Raw genomic sequence first — 16,333 nt, forward strand, 5'->3', positions numbered from 1 at the left:
GCTGCAAATAAAGAGTTTTTTTGGAACTCAGTTCTGGCCTGCCATACTTCTGTGCTCCACCCACCCGCTCAAAGTCCTACAGTGGTGCCGAAACCCGGGGAGGAGCACAGAGGAGAACAGCCCCATGGAGTCCTCACCCTTTACGGACCTGATCCACACCCTCGCCACGGCCCAACAGAGCCAGCACCAGCGCTGGTCACCCTCCGAAAGGAGCAAGCGCAAAGGTTCGAGGCCCTGGTGCTGGCGCAACAGGAAGATCGTCAGGCGTTCCGGCACCTCCTCATGTCGGCGGGGTCCACCACCTCCACCGCCGCGGGCCCTTCCCACCTCACCCTAACGAAGATGGGCCCGCACGACGACCCCGAGGCCTTCCTAGTGCTCTTCGAGCAAGCAGCAGAGGCCTGGGGCTGGCCGGTGGAACAGCGCGTGGAGTGCCTCCTCCCCCTGCTAACGGGCGAGGCGCAGCTGGCCGCACTACAGCTCCTTGCCGACAGCCAGCTGGTCTATGCAGACCTGCACCGGGCTGTCCTCCAGCATGTGGGGCGCACCCCAGACCAACAACACCAGCGCTTCCATGCTCTACGCCTAGAGGAGGTCAGCTGGCCGTTTGCATTTGGCCAGCAACTCTGGGACACCTGCCAGCGGTGGCTGAGGGCTGAAAACCGCAACACTGAGGGAATTGTTGATCTGGTGGTACTGAAGCAGTTCATCACCCGACTTCCTGAAGGGACCGCGGAGTGGGTCCAGTGCCATTGCCCGGTGTCTCTGGATCAGGCCATTGAGCTGGCAGAGGACAATTTGGTAGCTGTTCCGACGGCAGGACAGCATATCTCCTCTTCTCTCTCTCTCTCTCTCTCTCTCTCTCCCCCTCCCCTTCTGTTCCTCGTCCTCGCCCCATTCCCCCACCATGGAGGCGGGGGCCGGCTCCACCCCAGCCAGCCTGCTGCACCCGTAGTGCCCTCCTGTTTTCCGCTTCTATGTCTGTCTCCCCCCCCCCAGGTGAGTGAGCCCCAGAGCGCCGGTGCAGAGAGAGATCCCGGGCCAGTTTGCTGGTGCTGTGGGGAGCCGGGGCACCTCCAGCATCAGTGCTCAGCAATGGAGGCGGGCGCAGTGGTCCGGATCCCCAACGCACCAGGAACCGCCCTCGATCGGGCCGGAGCGTATCGCATACCAGTGAGTGTCCAAGGGGATACGTATCAGGCTTTGGTGGACTCTGGCTGTAATCAGACCTCAATCCACCAAAGCCTGGTGCAAGACGAGGCATTGGGGGGAGCACAATTGGTGAAGGTGTTGTGTGTGCACAGGGATGTTCACAACTACCCTTTAGTGTCGGTCCACATTCTATTTCGAGGGGAAAAATTTAGTGTAAAGGTGGCAGTTAATCCTCGCCTTACCCACTCGATAGTTTTGGGGACTGATTGGCTGGGATTTTGGGAGTTAATGACTCATTTAGTGAAGAGTGGGTCCTGCCATAGTTCAGCAGGGGGAGGTCCTGGTGTGGCATTGGCAGGAGCAGCTGTCACAGAGCCATCTATGTCATCTCCGCATCAGAGTGAGGAGCAGCAGGCTCCTCCTCCCTCTCTCAGGGAATCCCTCGCAGATTTCCCGTTAGAGCAGTCGCGAGATGAGACTCTGCAGCATGCGTTTGACCAAGTGAGAGTAATTGATGGTCAAACACTCCAGGCAAACGCCACCCCGTCCTTCCCCTATTTTTCCATTATGAAGGATAGGTTATACCTAGTGACGCAGGACACTCAGACTAACGAGCCGATCACACAACTTTTGATCCCCAAGAGCCACCGGGAATTGGTATTCCAGGCGTCTCACTTTAATCCCATGGCTGGACACTTGGGGCAGGATAAGACACTACCCGGAATAATGGCCCAGTTCTATTGGCCAGGGATTCGTGTCGATGTCTGTAGGTGGTGTACGGCGTGCCGCGAATGCCAGTTAGTAAATCCAGTGGCCATTCCAAAAGCGCCTTTACGCCCTCTACCATTAATCGAGACCCCATTCGAAAGAATTGGGATGGATCTCGTTCGGCCATTAGATCAATCAACACGAGGGTATTGCTTTATTTTAGTTCTGGTGGACTATGCAATGCGATACCTGGAAGCAGTGCCTCTTCGCAATATCTCAGCACATAGTATTGTGGAAGCGCTCTTCCACGTCATCTCCCGAGTCGGAATCCCCAAAGAGATTCTAACTGATCAAGGCACTTCGTTTATGTCATGCACACTGCGCGAACTGTATGGGTTACTGGGAATTAAGCCGAGCTGCACCAGCGTTTATTACCCACAAACGGACAGTTTAGTTGAACGGTTCAATCGCACCCTCAAGAATATAATTAAAAAGTTTGTACGCGAGGACACACGCAATTGGGATAAATGGCTCGAACCCCTGTTATTCACAGTGTGAGAGGTCCCACAAGCCTGCACGGGGTTCTCCCCATTCTAATTATTATATGGGCATAAGCCGTGCAGCATCCTAGATGTACTGTGGGAAAATTGGGAGGAGAGACCTTCACCAAGCAAAAATGAAATTCAATACGTTATCGACCTGCGCACAAAACTCCACACACTCACACACCTAACCCAGGAGAATTTGCGGCAGGCCCAAGAACAGCAAATCTGCCTGCACGACAGGGGTACGTGCCTTAGGGAGTTTGCACTGGGAGATAAAGTACTCATACTGTTGCCCACATTGAGCTCCAAATTGATTGCCAAGTGGCAAGGACCCTTTGAGGTCACACGGTGTAAGATTGTATGTGTGTTCTCGTGCATAGCTGTACTGAACTTATGACCTGTTCACATCCTGGTAAACGTGCATAGCCGCGAGAACATACTCTTCTGCTCTTCTCTGTACCTTCTAGTTTCGCTGAAACCACATTCCTGGACCCTCCTGTTCTAGGGGGTGTACATTCTGCTCTTTCATGTATAATAAAAACGACTCCTTATCTGGCGAGTTCACCTTGTGCCCCCGGGCCCCTTACCTATCTTGTCACGAAAGCTTCTGATGTATATAAACCCTGCTCTTTTTGTGTATCACTGAGCAGTGCCTGAATAAACCAGATTGATTTCATTCGTGTGGTTTGTTTTCTCCCTGCTCCAGAGCGCTCTTACGTCAACGCATCTGAACTGAGACAGACACAGGTTCTAACAATTTGGTGACCCCGACGTGATACTCTCAATCAGGTAAGACATGTTTGATTGACTACCTGGTTGGCAGTAGTTTCGTAGTGTCCTACGGAGGACAGTTTTCCCTGGTTCGAGTCCAGGAAGAGCGCGCTATACAAATTTGTACTATATTTGTTGTCTGTTCCTCTTCAGATCCGTTTGTTGTCATTGTACGATGGGAAGCTCGTTCCCTAAGCCTGCGCCAGGGGAAACCCCGGCCGAATGGATGACTAGGTGCGGTTTTGCTTATTATGTTTCTCCCTGGCTCGATAATTTGGCAGGTTGGACTGAGGCCAACCCTCAAATTCCTTCCTATCCTCGTCAAGGTACATTCGATCCTGGTTATCTTGCATCAGCCTATCGCATGATTTATGAGGGATTAGGGGACCCCGGTTGGGATCGCCCGTATATGCGGGAGGGTTACGCTAAGTGGTATGACATGAAAAAGGTATGGGATAATTTTAAACAGGCCTATACTCCCCGTTCAGTCTTGAAGTCCATCCCGAAGCCTCGATCTGCGCCCGTTACTACAGAAACGGTGGAGGCGGCGTTGGGAAAATCTAAATCTCCTTCTGCTCCTCCAGCCTCGTTAGACAGTAAACCTCCGCCTTACAGTAAGACCGGAAAAGCTACTGGTAAATCGTCGTCATCTGTAAAAACGATTCCTAAAATTTATCCGTCCCTGGCTGCTGTGTCTGCGTGCCCCCCCCCCACGGTTGACAGAGGGCAGCGCCCTGGAGGGATAAAAGGTGCGCCTGCATCAGCCAAGACCGGCAAAGACGAAGAAAGCAGTGACGACACCGATGATGACACTGATGATGATGATTGGGATAATCCCGATGGTGTGGGTCCAGACGCCGGCTCGCGTCCTTATCCGCCACAAAACGCTGCTTGTGTATGGGTTGCAAAGCGCAGTGGTATTGATATAACTCCTCCGTCCCCGTCGGCTCTTAAGGACATCATCTCACTTCTTCCGTCACCCGACAAGCCTCTGCTCTTCGTTGATCAGTTAATTAATGTTTCTCGTAACTGTCAGCTAACGGGAGCCGACTACCGGTTTATTCTGCAGAATAAATTAGGAGGCGCATACGATGAGACGGCCCTGTTAGAAAACGTACAGGTCCTCCGCCCCGTCAATGATATTGCTGTTAATGTTAAGGAGGAATTGCCTCCGGTAGGGGAAAACGGTCGCCCTCGCCAGCGCACCGTGTCTACCTTCTTTTGGAAAGACACGCCGGACGCACTGCAGCAGCTTCGCGAGCAGTTGACGCGATACCTGCTCGCCTTAAAACAAGCAAATAGAGACCTGTCACAGGTCACTAATTGCAAACAGGAGCGTTCTGAGCTGACGTCGGCTTTCTGGAAGCGCTTTGGGGAAGTTTGGCAACATTTGGGAGGTCTTGAACTTGATTTGGCAAACCCGAACCCAATGTTCTTGTCCACCTTTCTGTCTAATTGTCGCCCCGAAATACAGAGCGTATTAAAACATCACTGGAGTGACCGGAATAATCTGGTCCTCCGTCAGGCCGGGGAGCGGGTGCGCACGTTGGAGAGCGATGGTCTTTTAGACTGTAAAACGAATAAAGCATGTTTATCCGTCGTGCCGGGCGGACGAGCGGAGGGACGACAGGAGAGGGGTCGCCGAACGGGACCGCGCGGCGGGGGAGGGAGGAGAAATGGAAAGTGCCACTATTGTGGAAAAGAGGGGCACTGGATAAGAGAATGTCATGCGAAACAGCGAGATGAGCAGGAACGCGAGAAACCCGTCATGCGCGCCGGTTCAAGCCCCACAGGGCAGAGAGATCCTGCCCGCCCATAGGGCTGCCCTCAGAGCGATGAAACCCCGACCGTTGCTATGTTAAATCTTTTATTCAGCTCCCCTCTTAACGAAGATCTTCCCACTATTGTTTTATGCCTGGCAGGGACTGAATATCCTTTTTTACTCGACACCGGGGCTACCATGTCCTCAGTGGGGAGGGAATATGCGGGTCCTTTATCTACACGGTCTGTAAGCTCTGTGGGAATAGAAGGGGTTCCTTTCCATTCCAGTTGCACGCCCCCCCTTTCTGTTACTTGTGCCCTTGATCCTTTACTGAAGTTTTCTCACTCCTTTGTTTGCATGCCTGATTGCCCTTTTAACCTGCTTGGACGGGACCTCATGAGCCTCCTAGGGCTCTCTATTTCTTTTAGTGGCTCACACATGGTTGTTGACATACCAGACGACACTTCGTCGGCTGCTCTTGCCCTCACCTCCCTTTCTCTTCCCCATAACCTTCTCAATGCTGCTTGTGCCGTTACCCACCTCACACCCTCTCTTTCTGACCTTCCAGCTTCTCTTTGGGCGGAACATAAGGACGAGGTGGGCTTTGTTAACTGTACCCCTTACGAGGCGGTCATTAAACACTCTTCGCCAGTATATGTAAAACAGTACCCCCTTTCCCCAGCTAAACTGTCTGGCATTGATGATGTTCTGTGTTCTCTCCTAGAGCAAGGTGTGGTTGTTCCCTGTGTCAGCCCTTATAACACCCCAGTGAACCCGGTGCGGAAGCCCAACGGCACGTGGCGTTTCACCCAGGACTTGCGTAAGATTAATGAGTTAATTATCCCAGTCGCCCCATTAGTTCCAGACGTTCCCTCTCTTATGGCCTCGATTCCGTGTGAACATGCGTTTTTCTCTGTGATTGACCTCTGTTCTGCCTTTTTCAGCGTCCCTGTGGGCTGTGAGACACAGCCCCTGTTTGCTTTTACGCATAGGGGTAAGCAGTACACCTGGACCAGGTTACCTCAAGGGTATGTTGATTCTCCTGCGGTCTTCACAGCCGTGGTTAGGGACGCCTTGGCCGATTTGTGCCTCCCCTCGGGCTCCTCCGTGCTCCAATACGCGGATGATCTTCTGGTAACGGCGGAGGACGAGGACCTTTGCGCTAAAGCCACACTCGCTCTCCTCTCTCTTCTGGCGCAAGAAGGTTTCAAGGTCTCACGAACTAAGCTTCAGTTCTGCCTCCCCACTGTTCGATATCTGGGTCACGATCTCTCCCAGGGCTCCCGCAGGCTCAGCCCCGAGCGTGTGCAGGTCATCCTAGACACTCAGGTGCCTGCCACCAAACACGCCCTCATGGCTTTTCTGGGACTTATCAATTACTGCCGCCAGTGGATTCCTGACTGTTCCACCTATGACAAGTGTCTGCGCTCTGCAATTCTGCACTCGGACCCTTTGACTCAGCCCCTGGTGTGGTCTGATGAGATGCTGACGGCCTTCAGGGCCTTGAAACAGGCTTTATGCTCGGCCCCTGCTCTCGGACTTCCGAATTACCGTTTGCCGTTTCATTTATATGTGTGCAACCAGCAGGGAACTGCGTCTGGGGTTTTGGCGCAGGAGCACGGGGGGGGTATGCGGCCTTGTGCGTTCCTCTCTAAAACTCTTGATTCTGTGGCACAGGGTCTCCCTGCTTGCCTCAGGGCGGTGGCTGCATGTGCTGTCATGGTCACGGACGCTGAACGGCTGGTTTTGTCTCACCCGCTCGTTCTCCACACCTCACATGATGTAGTGCACGTTTTAAAGAACCTCAGTACCCAGCATTTATCTGCGCAGCGTCGCTCTGGATACGAGTCTATTCTTTTGGCCACCGAAAACCTTACTGTTAAGCCCTCCTCCTCCTTTGATTCTCTCGCGCACGCGCTTCAGCGCCTCCTCAATTCACAGGATGATTTTCTTCCTTCTGAAACACACGACTGCATTTCTAGCATTCTTTTCGAGACAAGTATCCGCCCCGACTTACGCTCCACCCCGTTACTTTCAGGTGATTCGCTGTTTGTGGACGGCTCGTGCTCACGCCCCTCTGACGGCGTTTTCGTGTGTGGTTATTCTGTGTGCCGCCTTCCTGATGAAACTGTTGAAGCTTTTTCTCTTCCTTTCTCCTCGGCTCAGGCTGCCGAACTATACGCTCTAACCCGTGCATGTGTTATTGCTCAGGACACAGACGTCACTATCTACACTGACTCACGTTACGCTTTCGGCGTTGCTCACGACTTTGGTCGGATTTGGGCTTCGCGTGGGTTCACCACTGCAGACGGTAAGCCCATTTCTCATTCTTCGCTTGTTACTGATCTTATTACAGCGTGTCTTCTCCCGCGCTCTTTAGCCATTGTTAAGACTCGTGCTCATTGTATTGGGGACTCTTTTGAGATCAGGGGAAACTCTCTCGCCGATCGCATTGCCAAAGCCGCGGCTGCCTCCGGTGTTTTTCCGCCTTCGCTTACTCTCTCCCTGGTCTCATCCAGCCGTATGATTAGTGCCGTTCTTCCGGACATTGACTTGATCTCCCTCCAGGCCTCCGCTTCGGCCTCAGACAACCATTTCTGGGACTCATGCGGCGCGCAGCCGTCTGACGGCGTTCGGATCGATGCTCAGGGCCGCCTTTGTTTGCCTAGACATTGCACTCCATTTCTCGTCCGCGAGTTTCATGGTCCCACTCACCGCGGACGAAGGGGGGTAGTGGAGGATTTATCCAAAATATTTTGCATCGACAAAATACACACCGATGTACATCACATTCTAGACAGATGTTTAACGTGCGCCCAGAATAATCCATCTAAACCAGGCGCGGTACATCAGCACCTTCCCATACCTGACACGCCGTTCCAGGAATGGCAGATTGACTTTACTCACATGCCAAAACAGGGCCCCTTTAAGTATCTCTTGGTCATGGTCGACAAATTTTCACGATGGGTGGAGGCTTTCCCTTGCGGGAAAGAAGACGCTCGCACGGCGGTAAACAAATTGACGCAAGAAATCATTCCGCGTTATGGTCTCCCGGTAGGGATAGACTCTGACAAAGGTACGCCGTTCACCTCTAAGGTGACACAAGAACTGTGTAAAGACTTAAAGATCCATTGGCGTTTCCACATCCCGTACCATCCGCAGTCCTCCGGCATTGTGGAGCGCGCAAACAGAACAATCAAGGGTAAGCTGCGTAAAGCCATGCAAGAAGCTGGTACTAAAAATTGGGTACAAGTTTTGCCTTTAGTTCTCGCTGACATGCGAATGACCGCTCAAGTGGCCCTCGACAACCTGTCTCCGTACGAGCTCGTGATGGGCCGGCCTTTTCCTACACCCTGGCGCAGAGGTATGCAGGCTATAGGAACGAGTGATCTTGATGTACATCTCAGTGAGTACGCCGTGGGTCTCATGCGGGTGTTGGATGAGTACTGGACGAGACTAAATTCCAAAAAGCCTCCCATTCCTGAGGCACCCACTCACCCCTTTGAGGTAGGGGATAAAGTGTTGGTAAAGAAATTTGCGAAATTAGGCGCTCCTTTGGAGGAACCGCCCTACAGTGAACCCACGGATGTGCTCGCTGTAACTCGAACGGCTGTACTAACTGACCTTTTTCCACAGTGGATCCACGCCAGCCGAATCAAGAAGGCTCCAATAGTAAATTGAATCTATGATGATGATGTCTAACAGGTTTTTGTGTTACAGAAGGTTGTTGTGACAACAGCTGACGGCCTTTTCAGGGATCCTCTCCCCAGCATCTGGAATAATCCGGTTTCGGCTGATCTACAAAGAGGGGATGGTCGGTGAGTCCTGCAGACTTCTGGGCTAAAGAATCTGAAAGACACGTGAGCCTGGGCTACCTTCAACTATCTACATCCTGTGGACACAGAAAGAACAAAGTCAGTGACCAGTATGACTTTCCTTCTGGTATTGGTCTTAGTGCTTGGAGCAGGGAATCCCGCTCAAGCCAGCCACGAGGACAACGTTTTTTGGCAATTTGCCAACTGGACTGCTAAACAACATACTAATGAATCATGTTATGTCTGTCATTTAATGCCTGTGAGCTCAGCATCTGTGTCTCTCGCTCCTAGGTCGCAGAACGGCTCGTTTGGCGCCTTACAACAGTTAGCTCGCTCATGTTTAACTTTGGTGTGTCTGGGAGGGTATACAGTTAATCAAACACACACTCATTCCGAATTCTCTAACCACTCGCAGGTAAAAGGCTTGCACAATTGTCACAAGAACACGTCGAATAACCTAACTGATTGCTTAAAATCTATACGAACGATGCGGAAGTTTTGGATTCCAGAAATGTTTCGACCTCAAGGGTTCTCGGCTCAGGTACCACCAAAATTTGTGTTCCCAGTGTGTGTAGAACGACAGGGAAATACGAACTTTTCATTAGGACTGCTCTCCCGACAGCATTGTGGAACAATCCTGGATGAGTATAATTCTTCGAGTACATATGAAGCCTATCTTCAAAATGCCACATGTACATCTTCCCGGAACTGCTCTGTCATTGCCCCCGACATAGTAGGCACCGACCCGTTAGGCGATGATTGGTATTGGGTCTGCGGGACAGGAGTTTATCTCTCCCTTCCATTTATGTGGAACGGACGTTGTGGTCTAACACAATTTAAAAGCAAAATCATGATTGTCTTGCCATCAGGTAAGTCTCCGGGACGTCCGCGCACCAGGCGTTCTGTAAGCGACGATTCCTTCCCGCCGCCCGAACATCAATTAGAAAGCAAATGGAATAAATTCTGGCAATCATTAGTTCCCCAATACGGTCTAACCCAGGTCTGGAATCAACTGGAAGTGACTCACTATCGTCTGGCTACCTTCGTTAACGCCACTAACGCCGCCATAGAAGGCATCCGTGTCGAGTTAACAGCATTGCGCTTAATGACTACTCAAAATCGCATGGCCCTGGACATTTTCCTCGCCAAGGAGGGTGGTGTCTGTGCTATGGTAGATGATTCATGCTGCACTTTCGTCCCCGCTAATGATGATCCGAGTTTAGGTGACATTACACGTCAGCTAGAAAAAATGCGACAAGTAGCCCATGATTTAAAAATGGACGAGCAGGCCAGCTCTACTTGGGGCTGGGGGTGGCTGCATGTCCTCTTTGGGGGACTGGCCCCATACATCTCTATGATTATTCCTGTACTGGTGATTGGTCTTCTCGTTTGCATATGTGGCCCTTTTCTGTTTCGTTGCTGTATGGATAGGATCTACAATATGATGGTTGCGCACTCTGGTTACACCCCTATGTCTGCCAATACATTAGAGTCTAAACTGTAGTTATACTCTGTAAACAAAGTATAAAAGAGGGGATTGTAAGATTGTATGTGTGTTCTCGTGCATAGCTGTACTGAACTTATGACCTGTTCACATCCTGGTAAACGTGCATAGCCGCGAGAACATACTCTTCTGCTCTTCTCTGTACCTTCTAGTTTCGCTGAAACCACATTCCTGGACCCTCCTGTTCTAGGGGGTGTACATTCTGCTCTTTCATGTATAATAAAAACGACTCCTTATCTGGCGAGTTCACCTTGTGCCCCCGGGCCCCTTACCTATCTTGTCACGAAAGCTTCTGATGTATATAAACCCTGCTCTTTTTGTGTATCACTGAGCAGTGCCTGAATAAACCAGATTGATTTCATTCGTGTGGTTTGTTTTCTCCCTGCTCCAGAGCGCTCTTACGTCAACGCATCTGAACTGAGACAGACACAGGTTCTAACACACGGCGAGTTGGGGACGTTGACTATGAGGTGAGGTGAATGGACAGGGGTAGGGCGCTACAGATTTACCACTTCAATCTGCTCAAACTCTGGAATGAGGAGGTCCCCGTGGCATTGGTGTTGTTGGTCCAGAGAAGGCAGAGCTGGGGCCGGAGGTTCAAAAGGGAACATTGACATCGCTTACCTCTCCAGTCCCCTGTGGAGACCACCTCTCCCTGACCCAACTCACGGAGGTTGCCCAGTTGCAGGCCGAATTTTCAGACGTGTTCTCGCCCCTGCCCGCCCGCACCCGCCTCATAGAACACCACATTGAGACGCCCCCGGGGGTGGTAGTGCACAGCCGCCCTTACAGGCTGCCCAAACACAAGAAAAAGGTGGTTTGGGAAGAACTCGAGGCCATGCTTGAAATGGGCATCGTCGAGGAGTCCCACAGTGACTGGAGCAGCCCGGTGGTCTTGGTTCCCAAGGCCGACAGGTCGGTCCGGTTCTGTGTGGACGATAGAAAAGTCAACGCGGTGTCTAAATTCGATGCGTACCCAATGCCTCATATTGATGAGTTGCTCGATCGACTAGGCATGGCTCGCTTTTATTCGACACTGGATTTGACAAAGGGCTATTGGCAGATCCCCTTGACTCCACTATCCCGAGAAAAAACGGCCTTTTCCACACCGTTTGGCTTACACCAATTTGTCACACTTCCTTTTAGGCTGTTTGGGGCACCCGCTACATTCCAGCGGCTTATGGACAGGGTCCTCTGCCCCCACGCCACCTATGTGGCCGCATACTTAGACAACATCATAATCTATAGTAATGACTGGCCGCGGCATCTGCAACACCTGAGGGCCGTCCTTAGGTCGCTGAGGCGAGCGGGTCTCACCGCCAACCCAAAGAAGTGTGCGATTGGGTGGGTGGAAGTATGGTATTTGGGCTTTCACTTGGGCAATGGGCAGGTGCGTCCCCAAATTAATAAGACAACAGCGATTGCAGCCTGCCTGAGGCCCAAGACCAAAAAGGGGGTGAGACAGTTCCTGGGGCTGGCTGGCTACTATTGTAGGTTTATACCTAATTATTCGGATGTCAACAGCCCACTGACTGATCTCACTAAAAAGGGGGCTCCAGATCCAGTCCAGTGGACGGAGCAATGCCAGTGGGCTTTCTCTGAGGTGAAGGCTGCACTGTGTGGGGGGCCACTGTTACACTCCCCTGACTTTTCTCTCCCCTTTATGTTGCAGACGGACATGTCAGGCAGAGGGCTGGGGGCTGTTCTGTCCCAGGAGGTGGAGGGGGAGGATCACCCCATGCTGTATATCAGCAAAAAGCTGTCGGTGCGTGAGGGGCGCTACAGCACCATAGAGAAAGAGTGCCTAGCCATCAAGTGGGCGGTCCTCGCCCTCCGCTACTACCTGCTGGGATGCCCTTTCACCCTCTGTTTGGACCACGTGCCCCTCCAGTGGCTCCACCGCATGAAGGATGCCAACGCGCGGATCACCCGTTTGTATCTGGCACTCCAGCCCTTTAACTTCAAGGTGATCCACAGGCCAGGGACACAGATAGTCATGGCGGACTTCCTCTCCCGTTGGGGGGAGTCGGCTGCAGGCCGGGTGGCTGCCCGGCCTGAGTTGGGTGGTGGGGGTATGTGGCAGCGGGGGCGTGGTCAAGCGTCGGTCTGTGACCAGAGGGCAGAGTCAGGGAAGATACGGTAAGTGGCAGAACCACTACACCTGATGTCAATTAACCTGTATTTGTGTGTCTTCCCCAGTGACGATGCCCTATATAAGGAGAGAGAGAGAGCAGAGGAAGGGAGCTCTCTCCCCAACCAGACGACTGATGTGTGTGTGCGTGCGTGTGTGGCTGGGAGAGTGTAAAGCTGAAAAGCTGCAAATAAAGAGTTTTTTTGGAACTCAGTTCTGGCCTGCCGTACTTCTGTGCTCCACCCACCCGCTCAAAGTCCTACAATCTGTTAACCATTTTAATAATTACGTGATACCGTTGAAGAAATTTGCAGAAAACCACCAGGTCGTTTCTCATAAACAAACCAGCGCTGACGTAGGATTCAGAGGGAGGCGTCCCGCACGCGACGTCACGAAACTCAGTGTTTCCCAGGAAATCCAAATGCCAAGTTTTTTCAGAGGTGGACGAATTCGCCTCGAATGGCTTGATCTCAACTGAATTTTTCTGGTATTGTGCAAGGTAAAAAAATTGCACAAAATGCAAAATGTGACAGATATTTGAACAAAGTTTAATATAAAATAGGAGAATTACATTGATTTTGCTCCTGAATTTACCTGTGATATGCACTTTAAGGTTGCACCCATAGCCATGGCCTTAACAGACCTTGGACACCTGGATATTTTCTCTCTGCACCATTCTGTATCCGATGGCTGTAAACACACAGTACAATTTGTACTTTGTCCCAACTTTTTTGGAATCGGGGTTGTACTTTCATATAAAAAAAATTAAATTGGTCCAGAATATGCACTTTAAAAACTTACTAGTGATACACCAACCATAACACACACACACACACAACAGTGCAAGTCAGAAAAATACAATAAGTATAATACAAATATCCAAACAGCACTCCAACACAAAATAAAGTTTTAGATGTTCATTCCCGGGCGGCACGGTGGTGTAGTGGTTAGTGCTGTCGCCTCACAGCAAGAAGGTCCGGGTTCGAGCCCCGTGGCTGGCGAGGGCCTTTCTGTGCGGAGTTTGCATGTTCTCCCCGTGTCTGCGTGGGTTTCCTCCGGGTGCTCCAGTTTCCCCCAAAGACATGCAGGTTAGGTTAACTGGTGACTCTAAATTGATCGTAGGTGTGAATGGGTGTCTATGGCCCTGTTTACATTAGACCGTATCAGCGGATCATCAGATTAACGTTTTTAAAACGATTAGTGTGCACACCGCAACGCTAATACACGATTTGCGTGCACACAGCAACACCAATACACGGATACGCTCGGCTCCGCAGGCATCCTGCACTCCAAATCACTCCGCCCTGAACAGCGAGTGCCCTCTGGAGGGTGCGCACTCCGGCCCTGCGCAGCTCACACAGCGCGCGAGTGAAGTGCACGAGCAGTGATTCGGGACTGAGCCGCTGTGTGTGATCCCAGCGCATATCACTTACCACTTGCAAGTGGAAGGATGGCAAGCCTAAAGACAATCATAACTACACAATGGGCAGTATTTGCATCAGTATTTTCATACTTTTATACTCTTTAATGAAAGGTGATACAAGGCGGAAGTCCGCGCCGTTTTTCAGCAGTCGCGTCACATGACCAACGCCAGCGAATCAGGAAGGTGGATGTCACAGTGATGCTGTCCAATGACAACGCCAGCTAGAGCTCAGCACAGCGTATTCGCGTATCTCAATGTTTACACAGCACCGGACCAGACACGATCTGGATTGAATACGTGGACACTGGCGGATTCCCGTTTCCCGGCGTTTCCAGGCGGTTTAATGTAAACGGACAGTGCATCCGCGAAGAAAACGAGACACACTGTAAACCCGAATAAGTTGAGTTTACTTAAAAAAATTGAGGAAAGTTAAACTTGAATTGAGTACCTTAAACTTACCAGAAGATTGTAAGTTTAAGGTACTCAATTCAATTATTAATAATTACTTATTTTTTTTAAGGCAACCACTTTCCTCAATTTTTTTAAGTAAACTCAACTTATTCGGGTTTACAGTGCGGATACGGTCTAATGTAAACTTGGCCTATGTGTCAGCCCTGTGATGACCTGGCGACTTGTCCAGGGTGAACCCCGCCTTTCGCCCGTAGTCAGCTGGGATAGGATCCAGCTCGCCTGCCACCCTGTAGAACAGGATAAAGCGGCTACAGATAATGAGATGAGATTTTCACTCCCTGGAGTCTGTAAAAGCAAACAGCACAAAAATACTGAATCAGTTTTATCCCACAACTCCACTGTGGGATAAAACTTTTAAAGCTTTGTGTTTATGTGTTGTGTTTGTGTTTTTCTTTGATTGATTTGGCCGATTTAAATCATCACGTGGTGTCACAGACCAGAAGTCACGTGCCTTTTGGTTTGAAGTTGGGCGGGGGTTTGCTGAGGGGGAGTTTCCGGGTGCAGTTACACGCTGTGACCAGCAGGTGGTGCAGCGCGGAGACCTGAGAGCGCGAGTGAAAGTTATCGGTTTCATTCCGAGACGAACCGAACCGAGCGGGTCCGGGGGAGCGGGCTGAGGGAGAGAACACTGTAAGTACACTGAAATCTAAGACTATTATAGGTGAATGTTGTAAACGCGCGCTGTGAGGGACAGAGCTGTGTGCTTTAGTAAAGCGTTCCTGTGGACACGGGATTTAAAGCTGATGGTTCTCGCAGTGAACTCCGCTCCTTTACACACAGGGTTCCGGAACCGGGTTACTGTCACTAACAGCAGCGCTTTGATCGACTATTAATTTCAAATGTCCATTTTATAAAGGATTAAATATCCAGGAAACAAAAACAGGCCCCCAGAACGGCCTCTCCATTTCCTCTCCGGGCTTCCTGCAGAATTCCCATCGCATTCCCACTAGGAGAACTCCTCACAATGTTCACTCTCACCCGCAGCACTGGCGCACACTCTTACTCAGGATCTTTCTACTTTATTATTCTGTTTTTTAGGACACTTTCTCCCTCAGTTTTCAGCCAATCAGCACCAAACTTCCTCTGGGCTGTATTACAGTGGTGCTTGAAAGTTTGTGAACCCTTTAGAATTTTCTATATTTCTGCATAAACATGACCTAAAACATCATCAGATTTTCACACAAGTCCTAAAAGTAGATAAAGAGAACCCAGTTAAACAAATGAGACAAAAATATTATACTTGGTCATTTATTTATTGAGGAAAATGATCCAATATTCCATATCTGTGAGTGGCAAAAGTATGTGACCCTTTGCTTTCAGTATCTGGTGTGACCCCCTTGTGCAGCAATAACTGCAACTAAACGTTTGCGGTAACTGTTGATCAGTCCTGCACACCGGCTTGGAGGAATTTTAGCCCGTTCCTCCGTACAGAACAGCTTCAACTCTGGGATGTTGGTGGGTTTCCTCACATGAACTGCTCGCTTCAGGTCCTTCCACAACATTTCCATTGGATTAAGGTCAGGACTTTGACTTGGCCATTCCAAAACATTCACTTTATTCTTCTTTAACCATTCTTTGGTAGAACGACTTGTGTGCTTAGGGTCGTTGTCTTGCTGCATGACCCACCTTCTCTTGAGATTCAGTTCATGGACAGATGTCCTGACATTTTCCTTTAGAATTCGCTGGTATAATTCAGAATTCATTGTTCCATCAATGATGGCAAGCCGTCCTGGCCCAGATGCAGCAAAACAGGCCCAAACCATGATACTACCACCACCATGTTTCACAGATGGGATAAGGTTCTTATGCTGGAATGCAGAGTTTTCCTTTCTCCAAACATAACGCTTCTCATTTAAACCAAAAAGTTCTATTTTGGTCTCATCCGTCCACAAAACATTTTTCCAATAGCTTTCTGGCTTGTCTGCAGGCAAGCAGCAATGTTCTTTTTGGAGAGCAGTGGCTTTCTCCTTGCAGCCCTGCCATGTACACCATTGTTGTTCAGTGTTCTCCTGATGGTGGACTCATGAGCATTAACATTAGCCAATGTGAGA

General features: G+C 50.5%; 1 protein-coding gene across 2 annotated transcripts in view; it reads left to right on the forward strand.

Moving 5' to 3' along the window:
* Nucleotides 1-14,806: 14,806 nt before the first annotated feature.
* The window catches only part of LOC132883063 (NACHT, LRR and PYD domains-containing protein 3-like), a 49,976-nt gene continuing 48,449 nt past the window's right edge, over nucleotides 14,807-16,333 (forward strand). For both annotated transcript variants that reach the window (XM_060916213.1, XM_060916212.1), the window contains exon 1: nucleotides 14,807-14,912. The gene's annotated coding sequence lies outside the window, so the exon portion shown is untranslated. The remainder of the gene's footprint in view (nucleotides 14,913-16,333) is intronic.

Source organism: Neoarius graeffei, chromosome 3 (assembly GCF_027579695.1).
Source record: "Neoarius graeffei isolate fNeoGra1 chromosome 3, fNeoGra1.pri, whole genome shotgun sequence".
In the NCBI taxonomy this organism is placed as follows: domain Eukaryota; kingdom Metazoa; phylum Chordata; class Actinopteri; order Siluriformes; family Ariidae; genus Neoarius; species Neoarius graeffei.